The 18588-nt window shown below is 43.0% G+C and overlaps 1 pseudogene; it reads right to left on the bottom strand.

Moving 5' to 3' along the window:
• Window positions 1-11701: 11701 nt before the first annotated feature.
• On the bottom strand, window positions 11702-12631 carry LOC114694787 (annotated as a pseudogene).
• Window positions 12632-18588: the final 5957 nt, after the last annotated feature.

Below are 18588 nucleotides of genomic sequence, written 5' to 3'. Positions count from 1 at the left end.
TTGACATCCTGTTCTGAGCTTTGAGGTTACATGTCATCATCAGCTGTCTTTTACTATTGATATATGGGATAGTTGGTGCCACTCAGAGAATATGCTTTCCACTAATCTTAAGACACGACAAAAGAAAACTTCGATATATCCCCTGAAAGAGAAACAGGCTTTATACCTTAATAAAAACAGCAAATACATTAAAAATTGAGATGTAAGCACAAATTTTCCAAAACCACTATTCTAAATGACTAACGAATCAAGAAGGTAAAAATAAGTTTATTGAACATAAATAAACTGTTTTAGTTTCCTTTCTGTTGGTGTGATAAAACGCTCCAACCAAAGGCAGCTCAGGGTTTATTTGGCTTGAATTTTCTGATACCTGAAGACTATTTTTGTCTGTTTTGCCCCCAGGCCCACACCCCTTTTATTGGTATATGTCCTATTGGTCACAGTCCATATTGAGAGAAGTCAGCACAGGAACTCCAGGAGGATCTTGAAAACATAAACTGGGCAGGAACACTGCTTCCTGGCTCACCCAGGCTCATGCTTAGATACTTCTTCACATAGAGCAGGATTGCCAGCCAAGAGAATGGTGGCACCCATGGTGGGCTTGACACTCTTACAACAATTAATAATTAACACAATTCCATGCCATAGTGAGACAAATCTCACAACTCACATCAAGTGCATGACCAATCTTATCTGTGCAACCCCTCAATGGAGACTCGCTTTTTCAGGGGACTCTAGACCATATCAAGCCGACAGTGAAAACTGGGACATATACCAACACATGGAGTGGGAAGGACAAACAGAAACCGCCTTACATCATCAGAAACTTCAAGCCTCTTAATTTTTTTTTTTTATTTGAAAGGCTGTAAAATTAATCTAGAGAAGAAGGGGACAGTGAGAAAACTTAAAAAACTGGGAGAAAAGTACTCCCAGTATGCGTGTTAATCATGTGAATGACACTGTGCAGGCTTGCTCACACTTACTGTTTCACTCAAACCTCAGGGCGGTTCTGTGCAGCCTGCTCTATTACCCTACCTTCTTCCACAGGAGAAGCTGAGTTATTCTGTCAGTAAATCTCTGACAGAAGAACGGAGGCCAAGCCTCAGGACTGGATGTTTGAAGGTGTCCACTGAAGACAAATTCTGGAAAGAATTATCAGGGAGAGGAAGAAACTAAGAAAGGAAATGTAACTAGAGTTATGAATCTTAAAATTCCTATAGAATATTTTATGAAATGTAAATATATTTGGATACATTTGATAACTTTAATTTAAAGTATAAATTATAAAGTTTAGCCCAAGAAGGATTAGAATATCTGAATAAAAATGATTACCAACAAGTTGAAATGCTGCTGCTTTTTCTTTTACTTTTTTCTCTTTTTTTTTCTGTTTTCTTTTCTTTTTTTTCTTTTTTCTTTTCTGTTTTGGTTTTTTAAGACATGGTTTCTCTGTGCAGCCCTGGCTGTCCTGAAACTAGTTCTCTAGACCAGACTGAACTTGAACTCAGAGATCTGCCTACATCTACTTCCTGAGTGCTGGGATTAAAAGCATGCACCAGCACCCCCCCCCCCAGCAGTTGTTTTTTCTTAAATGACTACCAGGTCTTAAATATTTTTGATTGATAAATTCCCCAGTAATTTGTTTCAGGACATGAAAAACATAGTATGGCTTTTTAATTGATTTAAAGATGCAGAATAATTCTGAAATTAAGCCTGTCCAATTAGCATGTGTATGCTGCATTCTTCACAATAGCAAGGAAATGGAAAGAGCCTAACTGCCCATCAACAGAAGAGTGGGAATGAAAATGTGGCATAGACACACAACGGAACTGTACTCAGCTGCAAAGACAAATAAAATCTGAGAGGAAAAGGAAGTTTAATATGAAATGGGGTGACCCAGACAGCAAGACAAAATTGCATGCTCTATCTCAAACACAGATCTTAACTTTCAATGTTTGTATGCCTGTAAATATGAACGTGAGAGTGGGTGTGAACTATGAAACTAACTACATACATGTTGCGACCTGCATGGCTTGGGTCCTGGAACCCTGGCTAGGGGTGGTGAACCCTGGCTAGGGAGTGAAAAATGGGTAGATACACAGACATGCGTATTGGAAGGTCAGGATCAGATGGGAGTTCTCTCTCACCACCATAACTCAGTATGTTCATTTGGGTGCAGCACTTCAAGAGGGGCTAGCTAGCCTAGGTAGGAGATCTCCTTTGGGAGCAGTTTCCATCTGCAAACATCTGTGAGGAGGAAGCTGCAGTTTCTAGTCTTTGTACACACTGATCAATCATTCACAAACACACATACTCACTCCTGAGAGAACTTTGCCACCTTTCTGAAGCCTGGCCCATATGGGAACCAGCTTGTTCAATGTCTCATGTATCTTAAGTCCCTGACTGTGCCCATGTCAACAATGCGTGTTTGTTCAGGACTCAGTTACTCAAGGCTTCCTCTGACCCCTACAGATAGGAAACCTTGAGGGGGGAACAAAAGGTATGTGGGGAAGGGAAAGGTCACACTAAACAAGGGAGGGAAAGCGGGGGTTTCCTGCATACAGGGCACAGCAAGAGAGAGAGAAGATGGAAGGGAGACCATCGAGAGGCGCCCGAACCGAATTTTGTTAGAAAGATGGTATAATGAAACTCAATTCTTTGTATGCTAATAAAAAAAATTAGCACGCATAAAATGATAAAACCAACGATACTTCTGGATGTGAGTGGAAGATTGTGGGGGACCTGCCCCCACCTTTTTTCCCAAGGGTACTCTTGAGGAGTGAGAGAGATAAGAGATTTAGATAGAAAAATAGGGGAATTTAGTGCAAGGCTCCGGGTTCGGTCCTCAGCTCCAGAAAAGGAAGGAAGGAAGGAAGGAAGGAAGGAAGGAAGGAAGGAAGGAAGGAAGGAAGGAAGGAAGGAAGGAAGGAAGGAAGAAAAATATAGAGGGGAGAAAGACAGAAACATAGACTAATCTCAGGGGGGCTGGATCCTTATCCACCAGCCCCTTCTGTCTCCTCTAAAGGGCTTTTTATAGGAATGCCAAGGGATGGAGCAAAAGACACCCCCCTCCCTAGCACAGCCAAGTGCAGACCCTTCCAAACACCTGGTAATCACGCACATGGTCAAGCCATCCCCAAATGCAGCCCTGCTGGGTAAAGCAAGCTCAGATCTCACTGGGAAACCTCTGTGGGCTCCCACAGAAGATGAAGCTAAAAAAGTAGTATCAGCTGCAAGAGAATATTCATCTAATGTCCATCTAATGGAATTACTAAGTTAGTAAAGCAATTTGATACTAAGAAATCTGACACATGAAAACAAGAACTTTAAAACTGAGTATTTACTAGATACAGAACATGAATTTAGTTAAATATAAATTATTATCAAAATGTTGATCATCAGGATGCATTAATAAAAATATTTTAATATCTTTAATTTATTTCTGTTTAATGCTTGGGGCTCAAGGATGAGGCGCAGGGGCAGAGTGCTTGCCTCGCACACATGAGGCCCCGATGCCATTGCCAGCATTGCAACAGTCGTGATAATGAAGTTGATTCCATGCACGCTGCTAGAAAAGCGACTGTATTTTCCAGTGAAAAAGAAAGGAAGCAAGGCTACCCAGTATTCCCAGGACACCATCCAGATGGGAGTACTGAGGCAATGGGGTTTAAGGCAAAGGCAAAGAGAACTGTAACATTTACAATAATAATAATAATAATACAAAACCGGCATTATTTTCAGACAGTAACGTGCATCTTTAAAAATTCACGTTAGGGGCTGGTGAGAGGGCGTACCAAGTAAAGGAGCTTGCTGATAAACCTGACAACCCTTGTTTGATCCCCAGACCCACATGATGGAGAGAACTCACTCCTGCAAGTTGTCCTCTGACCTCAGCATGAATTACACACGTAACAACACAACACACAAAATAAACAACTATAATCATTTTTAACTTCAAGATAATTGACCATAACCATCATAAATACTAAGGCAAGTGAATGATGTAAAGCATAACCCCAAAAATAGATTACTTTCTCAAATCCAGCATCTATTGTATATTTTTCTCAAGTAGCAGATGCATAATTTGCCCTTTTAGATTTTGGTATCTCTAGATTAAAAAAAAAAAAAAAAAAAAAAAAAGACCTAAATCTGTATTTAACTCAAATTAAATGACAAAAGTACAAAGTAAAGTACTTTACTTTAAATCTTATCCTAGGGCAAATTCCAGACAGACAAAAGATGTAAATATATATACAAAAAAATGTAAAATCGCAGGGCAGTGGTGGCACACACCTTTAATCCCAGCACTCGGGAGGCAGAGCCAGGTAGATCTCTGTGAGTTCGAGGCCAGCCTCACTCTACAGAGTGAGATCGGGACTTTTGTGTAGATTTTTTTCTTTTCTAAAAATGTGACTAAATAGAAAAAAACATATATAAAGGGAAAAGAAAAGGTAGATCTGACTGTGCGCTACCTCAAAATCCCAAAGTGATCAACTCAAGCTTGATCTCAGAGAAGCTAAGGGTAAAAGCCAGATGTGGTGGCACACACCCCTGCAATCCCAGCGCCCTGGTGCCTGAAACAGGTAGATCAAGAGGCCAGCCTGGGCTGTTTAATAAAGAAAATGTAGGGTGATTGCTAGAAGCTGGGGAGACTAAGGTATTGGGAGACACGCAGAAAACTTAATCAATGAGTACTAAATCACAGGAATAAGCATTCTGCTGTGCTATCACACAATAGGGCAACTGTTGATGATAATTAGAAGACACTGTGATGAATGATTGCACCATGAAGAAAAGACAAATGGCCAAGGAGATATTTCATCATTTAAATGTCTATTTAAACTGATTTATTAAGCCTCTTTTAAACATTACAAGATGATGCACGCTCCAGAACATCATATAGTACCCCATAGTTACGTGTAATTTTTACAATCAGTTAAAAAGTTTAAAATTTTAATATACACTTTTAAAGAGTATGTTAGCTTTCCAAAGTTCCTCTTTCACTTAGACTGTCGAAAGCTGCATCCTTCCCAACCTAACAATAGGAATAAGAAAACGCACAAAATTGAAACTGCCGTGGTGACCAGCATGCTGGACATCCAACCAAAGTGAACTCCAGAGAGGCAGGCTCTTCCAGGAAAGGCAAGACCTGTCAACCCCGCCTCAGCACTGGAGAAATAAGGAACTCCCTCCAAACAAGCCAGAAGAAATCCTGGAGAATTTTCAGAAACTCGTCAAGGAAAGTCATCAAGAAACTGGTCAGCATGGGAGGATTGGTGTAAAAGCGATCTCAACTCCAAACACCAGCTTGCACGCACAGCTGTTTACAACAGGGCAAGAAGCAGACACCACAGCTGCCAGCAGGGGGCAGCAAACTCTCTTGCCCCAAGACCTAGGCCCACACCCATTGTGAGAGGTAGAAGACACGTCTTAGCATCCATGGCTACTGGGCAAAGGATGAAAACAAAGCCGTGGTGCCTCAGGGAAAGACACAGAAAATTCTCACTCCTGGCACTGTTCTCACAAGCACCCACTCTAGTCAAATACGGCAAGTTCAACTCACTTTAGCGCTTATATTCATCTAGAGCAGTGGTTCTCAACCGCCCTAACGCTGCAACCCTTTAACACAGTTCCTCATGTTGTGGTGACCCCACCCCCACCCCCGCGCCCAGTCATAAAATTATTTCCATTGATACTTCATGATGGTGATTTTGCTACTGTCATGAATGGTAATGTAAATATTTGTGTTTTCCAATGGTCTTAGGTGACCCCTGTGAAAGGGTCATTAGCCTCAAGGGGTTGTGACCACAGGTTGAGAACGACTCATCTAGACAGTACTTGTAGAATCACAATGAACTGTTCTGAAGACTCAATTCAGTGACATTTGGCACATTCACAGTGTTTTACAACAATCACCCCAGTCTAATTCCAAAACATGCCGGGCGGTGGTGGCGCACGCCTTTAATCCCAGCACTCGGGAGGCAGAGGCAGGCGGATCTCTGTGAGTTCGAGGCCAGCCTGGGCTACCAAGTGAGCTCCAGGAAAAGGCACAAAGCTACACAGAGAAACCCTGTCTCGAAAAAAAAAAAAAAAAAAAAAAATTCTGAAACATATTATTTCCCTAGAAAATGGCATGTCAATTGGGCAATCATTCTCCATCCCACAGCCACTCATAGGGTCCATGGACTTATCTGTTTGAGATATTTCACTTAAATAGAATCATGTAAAGTATAATTTTTTTTGTGTCTAGCTCCTTCTACTTAACCTAGTATTTTCGAAAGCCGTTCATGTTGGGGCATGTATCAGGCTTCATGGCTTTTAATGGTTAAATAGTATTCCACAGTATGAATATTATGTACTTGGGTAGTTCATTCGTTTGCTGCTAGGCGAGTTTACTGCCACCTTGCACTACTTCTGTGAATACTCATCTTCATATCTCTGCACTAGCTGTTCTCTCTACCCACAATGCTCTCCTGTTCAATCTCTGCAGAAAGACTCTTGCTTGTCATTCAAGTTTCAACCTCAGTGTCATCTCTTCAGATCATTCTTCCACAGCCATGGCTCCAATGGTTGTCCACTCCAACTTCTCAGCCCACCGCTTCTCACTGTCTGCCAGGATACAGTTTACCTGATTATCAGCTTCCGCTCTAGAGAAGTAGAGGGGAACCGTTTCTCATGAAAGTAGTGGATGCTTAGTAATCGGTTAAATGAATGCGCAAATGAGGTAAAACACACATTTTTCACAATACCGTTCTTCACTTGGAAACCTGAAGCAAAGATAATGCATTTATCTGCAAGATGTTCAGCATTGAGGCATGCACTAAATTTACTACCGTTTTTCCAAGTGTATTGTCTTGATTTCCCTTACCTATATTTAGCATCCAAAGTGTGACCAACAACTGCTTTTCCTCTCAAGATTTCCAACAAAGCATTATAGCAGATTTTCCCGGATTATGCTCAAATCCCTTACTGTCAAAAAGTGAACAGTTCGGCTTTCTGCTAAACATCACGTAAGTACAAAATCCATGAATGAACCAGATAAAAGGCAAACTCTGGGAGCCTGCAAGTGAGGAGTTAGGCAATATGCAGAGACACTTATCTAGGATCGGAATGTAATCAGACAGCAAGCTAAGCGGAGCGAGACCTGCTGCCAGCCTAGGCAGGCTTAGAAGGGTCTTGGTGACGATAAGGTCAAAAACAAGTTTATACAGTTAAAGGGAGGGAAGGGGTGAGTGGCTGGGTAAGTTCGGGAGGCAGGTTGATGTAAGTAGGAACAGGGTGGTGTAAGGCCTTTCTGTGGCCTCTGCGGTATCAGGAAAGAAAACAAGACCAAACCCCAGGGGCAAAGTCCAGCTCGGCACAAGGCAACAGACAAAGCCAGCGATTTAGAGAGGGCCTCTCAGCTGAGGCTCACCTGCGGCGCATGTACCCGCCCAGCTAGGGCAGTTTGATTTTTCAGCTGAGTGCTGTAGACCTGCCGCCACTGAACTCGGCAATATGAGAGGTTGGCTCCAGGGAAGAGGGGTGGCAAGAGTGGTTTCTCTCAACAGGGAAAAGGGCAGAGATTGATGCTGTCAAGTCTATAAAAGTGGGCAGAACTGATCCCGGACAGCAAGGGGCTTACCATGGAGCTGCGAGAGACTGGCGTAGCGGTGGAAACAAATGGAAAGCAGTGGAAGGAAGGGGAATATTTTGGGTTGAAAAATGACAGCTGGCGCAAGTCTTTGAAGGCCTGAAGGCAGTGTTAAGACTCCACTGTATAGGCATGGGGCAGCCACTGTGGCTTTTGAGCATCAGCAGGGTTCTATTTTAAGAGAAATGGGTCTGGATGTATGGGGTATATAAAGCCGGCTGTGTGGTCTTAAAGACACATGGTGCACACATCATTTCTCTGCTCTGCAGCTTTTTGTATCCTTCTCTTGCCCCTGACTCCACCCTGTCTAACGCACCAACATTCCAGTGTTCTAGGGCCTGGACGTTCCAAAGGAGATCGAAGTAACAACAGCCCACGGTGGCTCCCAACACACCAACAATAGGTGTCCATTTGTAACCAGGTAGATCCCATAACTAAAACCAAACTTCAGATTCCTTTAGGGACTGTCTTGAGACGGATGGACCATGGTCAAAGTCCAGACATTTATACGAGTGAGTAAATGCTTGGAGGATATTTGAAAAAGTGTATCTCTAAGTCTGAAAATAAAGAAAGGTAGAAAATCACAGAGGAAAAAAGGCTTTTAGTGAAGTCAATGGAAGTATGCGTTAATTACATGTAGACTAATTTCCTTAAAAACCAAGCACTAGAGAAAATGTCACTGGCCATAGTCTCTTCTACCACTTAAGCCTCTTGGAAATGAATTTTCAGCTCACAGTGGGATGAATTCATCTACCCATGCACCTTCTTGGTGACAGCGGACACAGGAATGCCTATCTGTCTCTCCAGCTTCTCCCTCTCCCTTTGCGATTATGCTCACCTTTCTCATAGCTTGCAGTGTCTTTCAAGTCCCTTGACCTGTTCTGTCCTATGCTGAGGACTCAAAAGCCTGGTGTTCTAGGAAATAGCAATAACAATGTCAGTCTAACAACAGAAACTGCCATCCATAAAGGCAGCATTCTCTGGTGGTCTACCACATCGCCGCTAATTGCATCATGACCACAAAGTTCTGGGGCTAAAAGGAGAAGGAAGGGATCGTGAACCCCTCTCCAGCAGCATTAGCCTCCCTAAGTGCAAACAAACAGTCCCAAGTTTTCCAGTAGAAACCCTTATTTAGAGGGATTTTATAACCTAGTGCTTATGATCCACCGTGAACTTCAACTTGACCCAAAAGGCCCCAGGCTTATGAGTTCATTCTGTGTTATAATACAAAGGGGGCAACAAACATAAACTGTAATCATTCACAAATGGCTGTGTTTAAAAGTGACATTTTACAAGTGGCCATTCCTCGGGTGGCCCTTCTGTCATCAGTGCCATGGCCATCACCATCCATCATCCACAGAGAATTCTAGAAAGCAGAAGCCATACACCCTGTAAATAACCTGGGAGGCTCTCAGGAAGAATATGTTATTTTAGGCCAGGTAGCTGCCAGATGTTTCAAAGACAGGAAAATGGTTTGTTTATTAAGGTTTTATTTTCCCTCAATTTTTGAAATGTGAATTTGTACCACAAATGCAATCTGCAATGCATTTCCAGCAGCTCCGCCCCTTTCTTTCCTCCCAGGCACTTACCATCTGGTGATGACTGGAGGCCACAATTAGCCAACCAGTTGCCCTTGGCCAGCCTCTCTCTGCTCAGGGTGTTCAAAGCCCATCAGATGAGTCTCAACATGTCATCATTATTGCTAAGCAACAACTGGCTAGAACCGCCTTGGCTGAAGAAAGCAAATGGTGTTTCAGAAAGTCTTTAAAAAAAAAAAATCATTGTGTAAAAACCTAGAAAAAGAAGGAAGCGTTGCTGGTGAGAACAATAACAAGGACAGGTAAAAATTTTTTTTTTTTTCATATCCACAAATAAGAAAGTCAGAAATCCTCCCTTGACATGTGTCAGTCAAACTGATGGGGAAAGTGTCCTTAATCTACACATGTTGGTTAATAATTTATACATATTCACCATTATGAAAATTCAGGGTACAATTCCCATCTAAGGATGCTTTTAACCTAGTTATGAAGAAGCCAATGTGCACGAAATTGTGCAAATAGGAGGAGACTAATTCGAGATAAATGTTGAAAGAAAGAAGTGACATGGGAATAAGAGAAGGGTGAGGGAGGCTGTCGCTGAGTACTGTGGACAGAAAAGGGTCACATTCCTAATGAGAGTATCCATGGTAGAGAGGGCAAGAGACTGAGGAACAGTGGGTAATGGGCTGAGACTCATATCCATACAGCACTCATGTAAACACTAAAAAAAGTCACTATTGCAGGTAAAAAGTCATTTGATACCCTGACTGGCCCTGCCTTGGACCTGCAGACCCGAAGCAGGATTTAGCAAGCTCCCTCCGTGATTCTGACATGCACTCACATCCCCTAAGCACTGCTATAGATGTTTCCAGAGAGGCAGGAGGGAAGAGGGAGAGCCAGAGGGAGAGCCTGGTCGCCAGCTAGTCCAGTCAGTATGTCAGGGGAGACACACCAGGTCATCCATTGGATACAGCCTCAGTTCCTTCATCTGTGAATGGTAGGCTGGGTGTGACCATCTTGTCTGTGAATGGCGGGTTAGGTGTGGCCATCATAGCCCTCTAATAGAAGGCTTTTAATTCATTACAAACTCATGTGAAACCTGCGTGTGAAGTAGATGCACGAAGTCCTCAGCGTTCCTTCACTAAGCACATTTTGAGGGAAAATGAGATGGCTGGATATGTCTGTGACCCTGGGAGTGAGAACACACAGAAAAGGAAAACATTGTAACCTTCTCCACCAAGGCTCAGTACTTGCCTCTGGGAAATCCTTATGAGTCAGGGCTGGAAAGATGGATCAGTGGTTAAGAGTACTGACTGGTCTTCCAGAGGACCTGGGTCCCTAGAACCCACATAGCAGCTCGCAACTGTCTGAAACTCCAGGATCCAACACCCTCACACACACACAGGCAAAACACCAATGCACATAAAATAAAAATAAATTAAGTCATTTATTTTTTAAAAAAATTGAAGGAACCACTTTGGGCAGCCCTTTGTTGGAGCCCATCTGGATTTCCCAGTGGCTGTACCCAGCAGGACTGCGTAAGAGGTTGATTGGACCACACGCCTGAGTATCAATCAGGTGTTTGTAAGGGTCTACACTTGGCTGTAACTAGCTAGGGGGAGGTTCTTTGCCCCACCCCTTGGTATTGTTACAAATAGCCCTTTGGAATAAAGTTCCGGGGCTGTGGATAAGGATCCAGGCCCCACCTGACGATATCCTGTGTTCCTCTCCCCTCTTTATTTCTAACTAAATCTCTTATTCCTCATTCCTCAAGAGTCCCTGGGGTAAATAAATGTGGAAGCTGGTCTCCCCCAGTCCTTCAAACTCCAAACCACCACAATGAACCTCAAATAGGTTAAACAGGCATCTCCAATCTAAATCTAGTCTGGGGATCCTCCTCAAAGCCTTGGTTGAAGTGGTGGAGGCTAAGACTAAAGGATGGCCACCCTCTGTCTGAGGGAAATTACGGGGCCAGAGACTATAGAATGTGGGTGGCCAGTGGCATGTACTCCAGAGGCTAGGCATACATGGAACTCCCTCCCTTTTTTCACATTTTTATTTTTTTTTTTATTTTACATTCCTACCACAGTTTTCTCTCCCTCCTCTCCCTCATTTCCTTCTCCCACCTCCCCTCGGCCCCGCCCCCATCCACTCCTCCTCTGCTCCTGTTCAGGAAGGGTCAGGCCTCCCATGGGTATCAACAAAGCATGGAGTATTGAGTTGCAGTAAGACTTGTATGAACCTTGTATGAAGGCTGAGCGAGGCAATCCAATATGAGAAATAACTTCCCAAGAGCCAGTGAAAGTGTTAGGGACAGCCCTGCACCAATTGTTAAGAGTCCCACAAGTAGACCAAGCTACACAACTGTCACGTATATGTAGAGGACCTAGGTCAGTCCCTGGTTGTTGGTTGAGACTCTGTGAGATCCTATGAGTCAGGCTAGTCCTTTCTGTGGAGTTTTCCGGCGAGAGAAATAAGCCTTTATTCTCATGTTCCTCAACTTAAGCTGGTTGAGTTGGTTCCATTGAGGCGATCAGTCAAGGAGACCAGATCCCATATCCTCATCTGATTCCTTCAGCTCTTCCTTGGCTGCAGCCTTGCCTGGGGCTGCTGCAGCAGCAAAAGAAGCCGTTGTGGTGGCCGCCACGGAGTCAGCAGCCACAGGGGCAGCAGCCACAAATGCACACGGATCAGCCAAGAAGGCCTTGACCTTTTCAGCAAGTGGGAAGGTGTACTCTGTCTCCACAGACAAATCAGGACCCGCTTGTACCCATTGATAATAGGGTGTGGCACTGAAGCAACAGTCGGGTAACCAAACCGCAGACAAACACTGGCAACATTTAGGCACCCTCTAGGAAGCGGGAGTGAAGAATCCGCTGGGTGATGTCAAGCACTTCCGGTTGTTAAACACCCGCTGGATGATCATTCCAAAGGAGAAAGGAGAGATGCTCAGCATGTTAGACAGTGTGGCTTAACTGATTCCTATTTTATCTCGTTTTTATCAGCTGCATTTCACTTAGAATTCCAGTGGTTCCGTGGTAATGCCTAAGGCCTAGAAGAAAGAGGTCTCAGATAAGTATTCTGAGATGGCACAGAGATCTCACGCACCGCAATCGGCACCAGTGTGGATAGCAGCAGCCGGCACCTTATTGGCCAGCAGCATGTCCCTAACTTCATTGAGCTTCTCCTTGGTGAACGCAAAGCTCACATTTCCCAGGATACGAGGTAGCTTTTTCTCCAGAGTCGGGTTGTTTTCCAGAAGCCCTTGGATGGCCTTGAGCATCATGGTGTTCTTGCCCATCAGTACCACAGCCTTCTCTCACAGGGACATGCGGATGTGCTGCATCTGCTTGGAACCCACATTGCTTGCTCCCACAGTGAAGCATTTTGGGTAATCATCCAAAAGTTGGAAGATCTTAAGGAAGTAGTTGGACTTTCTGGTTGCCCTGTCTTCCCTGGGCATCACTGCAGAGCATCAGGGTTTGCCAGGCAGGGTTTAAAGATGATGTCACTCTAATGAGGATCCTTGGCGAGAGAAGCAGAATCCCTTATTTTTAAACTTGATCTTCCAATCAAGATATTACACTTTTGAAATTTTTCTAAAACCCACTAAGTCTAGTATACATTTATTGTGATTTTAACTAGCATTTTAGCTTAATAAAGCAACACGTACGGATGTCTGTGAGCTGTCTGGCTCGGACTCACTTGGAAAGCAATTTCAATATGAGCTGAGTCCGCCCTAGTTGTTGCCACATCTGCTGGGTCCTGTTTATTCCCTGAGCAGCTGCTGCCAACACATATATTCAGGGCTGCAATCAAGAGGGTACCCACTGGATTCCAAAATGGGAGATGAAAGGGGCAGAGGAGCTTGGACATTCGAAACCCTAAGCACCTTCCAAGGGTAATCTTTTATTAATCCTGTAGTGCCCATTGATATGTTAATTAAGACAGAAAAAAATCTTAGACTGGGATTGAGGGAGATTTTACAGATATGACTTTTTTTAAAAATCAGTATTCCGCAAGAGAAGCCGACAAACATAATTAGTATCCTACAAAATCCTGCTGCGGGGCTCTGCTGGAAGCTTCGGTTTCCCTGAAGTATAGCAGAGCTGGGCTGGAGCAGTCAGGACCCATCCCAGCCACCACTCCCTAAAACAGCCTGTTTTAAAGCTTGTTCTTAAAGCTTCTGCTAGATTCACTGGCCTATCACCAAACAGTGACACCTGTTTTGTTGCTTTCTTTTGCTTTCGAGTCTTGAGATAGGATCTTGCTATGTACCCTTTTGGCCAAGAACCTTCTTTGTAGAACAGACTGGTCTGCAATCCTCCTGCTTCTGCCTCCGGGGTTGTAGGCTCACAGGCACATGCTACCAACTATCAAATATGAGCATCTAATTCCAAAATGGAAGTTACCCAGTGGATGAACTCTGAGTGTGGCATTGACAGTTTCGGCACTATATAAGAACATAATAACCATGCTTACCTAATGAACACTGTCCCCAAAGGGTGGCAAATCATTCTCAGATCCAAGCTGAACTATGTGGCTGTTAGAAGTTACTAACAATCTTCGAACCTATTACTTCAACTTGGATGTGTAGTGGAGGCATGTGTGGACAGGAGCATGCCCATGTGTGGGTACATGTGGAGGCCAAAGGTCAACATAGGGATAACTTCTTCAGTTGCTTTCCAGGACATTTTTTTTTTTGAGGGTCTGTTGCTGGACCTGAAGCTCACTATTTCAGCTAAACTGGCCAGCCAGGGAGCCCTAGGTTCCACCAGCCTTGGGGTTTCAGGCCCATAGCATCAAACCCGGTATAAGAGTCCTCAGGATCAGAACTCAGATCTTCATGCCTGTGGAACAAAGCCCCTTCCCCTTAAGCCCTCTCCCCAGCCCTTGTTTCAGTTTTTAAAACGGGACTACAGTAGTTCCTACTTCAGAAGATAGCTTCGAAGAATAAATGAGAGGCTAGGGGTGTAGTGCAGTGAGAAGAGTTAAGCATGTGCTTAGTAGGTACAGGATCCTGGGTTCAAATCCCAGTAACAGCCCACAAAAAAAAAAAAAAGACTAAAGGAAAGAATGCTTAGACCACAGACTGTCAAATAGTATATTCTCAATAAATAGTAGGTTCCATTGTTACTATGGCCTATATAAAAGGTTCCAAAATTTCAAATGAGTCTGATCAATTTAAAGATGAGTTTAGCATACTGAGATCAGTTCCTAATTGTCATTGGAAGCTAATTAAGCTGAGATTTTTTTTTTCATCAGAAGAAGTCAGAATTGAATTACAGTTCACTGGAGGATCAAAGGAAACAAACCAGCAAACAACTTGGAAAGCCACACACAGAAGACTGCCCTGCATCTCTGCCTAGGCCAAAGCAGGCGTTAAGACACAAGAGTATTCTTGCCATAGATATATTCTTCTGCATTCTTCTCACTACACGTTGCTTTCTTCCTGGGAGAACTGGCTAGGTGTGTTCAAACAAGAACAGTGAAGGAAAGTAAAAACTGCAAACTGGGCATGGTGCACACCTTTAATCCCAGCACTCAGGAGGCAGAGGCAGGCAGATCTCTGTAAGTTTGAGGCCAGCCTGGTCTACAGAGTGAGTTCTAGGATAGCCAGAGCTACATAGTGAGACCCTGTCTAAAAAACAAAACAGACAGGCAGAAACACCCTGCAGTGCCAGAATGCTTTCCACCAGGCTCAATCCTGTGTTTTGAGCTATATCAAATAACCTGCATTTTACCAAAGTCATGGGTGAAAAAGTGGACACATACTGAGTCAGTTATTGAGTTACTGGTCTCTCATGATGTAATAAAGCCCTGATTCCACTTTGCTTAGCAAAATACCTGTAACAATCAAAATCAGTTTAGTCCCATGTTAATGTATGAAACATGAATAAGATTGCTAGATGGATACAATGATATATCACTAGCAAATATGCAAATGAGACAGAAGGGAGTTACCATCTTGTCATTTAAAAACTAATTTGGGGCACAGACATGCAGGAAAAACACTCACACATAAAATAACAACAAATCAAAAGTTTAAAAAATGTAAGCTTGTTTATGAAACACATAGCTTTATAGTAAGAAGCAGTGTTGTATCACTTGGTAGTGACCACTAAGGTTCAGATCCCAGCTTGCCATCTCTTGCTGTTATGAACAGAGGCTATTTAGTGACTATAGCTGCTTTGAACATGGGGATAATAATGCTCTACTGCAAAGGATTGTCTGTGGACCTGATTGTCTTTTAATGTAAGCTTATCCATTCCCAGCACTTAGATCAGATCTTAGTACATACACATTAGTGTCACTGAGCTATTTGCTCTCATTGTTTTCATTTCGTTTTTAAGATACTACTATGGTGTCAGATTTGGAGACATTTGAACAACTCAAGAAAGGTTAAACTGCAGTTCCCTTCTTGAGTGGAAATCCACAATCATTCTTTTTTAACACCTGGAGCACTCGGAAGTCATGGTTTTCCATGAATCATTTTCTGCTCTGAGTTTTTTCCCATTTCTTCCATATTTAGGTATCAAAGACCTCAAGCTTTTCAAGAGAAGGAAGCTTGACTTTTGGTTTCCTGATCTTTTTAACACCCAGCTGGATATATCTTTGGATGAATGAGCGAACACCATCAAAGCCAATTAGCATATGTGGAGACAGGTCGGAGGCATCATGGTGTTCTAATTAGTTGATAAGGCTGTGAGCTTATAGAGAACAATTAAAATTACTTAGAGAATCAGACACCTGCCTTAAATCTCCAACACAAGAACCTCCTTGATGAATAGGCTGTGCAGCTTGGCCTCTGCACAACTGATCGGCTTAAGTTTCCCTCGGTGTACTCGGCTATTCATCCATCTGTACATTTGTTCTTACCATTTCCTTAGACTCCTCAGAATCATCCTCCTGCTCAAAACAACTGATCTCATAAACAGAAAAGGCTCTTCCAAAAAATAGTAGAAAACACCTCCCCGAAGCCCAGTTAGATAGACACTTCTGTGAACTGACTATAACAACATCCCCCTACTCTGAGAAATCTTATGATTGAAAACCAGATAACATTAACAGATCTCTTGGTTCTATAGGTTGGGCTCAGTTGGACAGTTCTTGTACACAGAGTCCTATTAGCTGTGGTCACAGCTCAGCTGTGGTGGTCATAAGGATGTCTTGGCTGGCTTGTCACCACATGACAAGATGTGGTAGCTGGAGCTGACTCTGGCTATCTGATGGGAACACTTATGCGCCTCTAGGTGGTTTGGGATGCTTACATTCTGATACTTGGATGTGAGAGGGAATTCTGTAAGATCAAGCATTTCCAGAGATAGGAAGGAGAGGTTGCCAGTCTGCTCCACCCCCCACCTCCCAATATGGACAGGAACTGCAAACTGCAGCTAACCACTGAGCTACCTCACCAGCCCTTTGTTTTTAAACTGTATTATGCTATAATCTAAATACTTGAGCTCTCATTATGAATTTTCTTCATCACTATGCAATAGCTAGCAATGTGCTGGATATGACTACTGAGTAAATGGAGATTGAATTCAAATAATATAAGCTGCTAGGCATGATGGTGCATGCCTTTAATCCCAGTACTTGGGAGGCAAAGGCAGGCAGATCTGTGTGAGTTCAAGTCAGCTTGCTCTACATGTCAAGACCCTATCTCGACAACAAGAACAAATGATAATACAGATATAAATGTTTTAGAAAGGAGATTATGGATTCAAATTTTTTGAGAGATGATTATAAACCCAAGTTCCTTTTTTTAAAGGTGATGATGGGGACAAACCCAGGGCCTTCTGCATCCTTGACTCTTCCGCTCTCTAGGAACTTCAGGTACCACATTGTATCTCAACACCACGCTTCCCGGACACTTAGGATTTTCGAGGTTGCTCACCCAGATGTTGTACAGCCAGCTTGTGATCTTATTTCTTCTTAAACAGGGTTTTACCATATAGCTCAGTCTGACTTTAAATTTTCAATCATCCTGCCTCAGCTTTCCAGCTCTTAGGACTACAGATTCAGAACACTGTAATGATATTTGCTCTGCTCATGACCTTGGGCAATAGGGTCTGAAGGAGGCAGTACTTCCAGCCATTCTATGTGACCTCTTAAAAGAAGAGGGAGAAGGATCACCTGCCCCTTCTCTCTGCTCCTGCCTGAGAGGTGAATTCACTCCCAGTCAGATCAGAGGACAACTTCAGCTGCCTACTCCGTTCTGTATTTGTAAGTGTATTTCCTCAATTTACCTGAATGAATTTTCCTAATACTTCTTAAACAGACTCCCCTGGATGTATCACATTAGAACACAAAGCATCTTTAAAGGAGAAACGTACCCAAGAGCAATCAGAAGTGGTCCATACCCTGTGCAGATGAACACACAGTGGATGTGGAGTATAAATACCCCACGACCTTTACTCTTAGGCAGGATAATTCTAAGGCTTGTGTTTAGCATTATTTCCCACAATTTCTCTATGCAATTAAGCTACCCCACTGTGGAAGGAGGCTTCAGGATTTCCCAATTCCTTTCTTCTTCTTTATCTGCATAAATTCTTCTTTTCTAGGCCAGTTTTTTTTTTTAATTCAAAATGATACCCTGCCCTCAATGTCAACTTCTGGGTGGACCTAAACTAAAATATCCAATGAGTGCCCTAAAGCAACATAGATTACCCATGACTAATATGCCAATGAGATACAAGTTTAATCTAATCCAATATTTAATTTGCGATAGATAAAAAACAAAAATAATTTGTAGTCCAGTCAGTACTTGGTTGTTACATGCCACTGTCAAAACATACAAATAACAAAGTAGCTTTTATTCAAGTCTTTGAATGCTTGTAAGGTGACAAGCTAGAATGATCAGCATAAAATCAAATACTGGTAAACCTAGGAAACCAAAGGTTTTGATATATATATATATATATATATCTTATCCTTTTAACTTATCTATTACAAAACAAAATAATAAGAAACATTCATCTGGAGACTAAATTTTCCGTCACTGCCCTCACTAAGAAAGCCTCATGGACATCAGAACAGGATGTCATGACAATAGGATGGGGTGTGTCCTGGTTAGGGTTTCTACTGCTGAGATGAAATACTATGACCAAAAGCCACTTGGGAAGGAAAGATCATTTGGCTTACACTTCCACGTAACTGTCCATCATCAAAGGAAGTCACGACAAGAACTCAAATAGGGCAGGAACCTGGAGACAGGAAATGATGCAGAGGCCATGGAGGAGTGCTGCTTACTGGCTTGCCCATCATGCCTTGCTCAGCCTGCTGTCTTATGGAAACCAAGGCCAGGAGCCCAGTATGGCCCAACCCACAAAGAACTGCACCCTCCCACATCAATCATTAATTAAGAAAATGCCCTACAGGCTTGCCTACAGCCTGATCTTATGGAGGTATCTTCTCAAT

Source organism: Peromyscus leucopus, chromosome 19, assembly GCF_004664715.2.
Source record: "Peromyscus leucopus breed LL Stock chromosome 19, UCI_PerLeu_2.1, whole genome shotgun sequence".
NCBI lineage: Eukaryota > Metazoa > Chordata > Mammalia > Rodentia > Cricetidae > Peromyscus > Peromyscus leucopus.
This window is presented reverse-complemented; position numbering and strand designations above follow the sequence as displayed.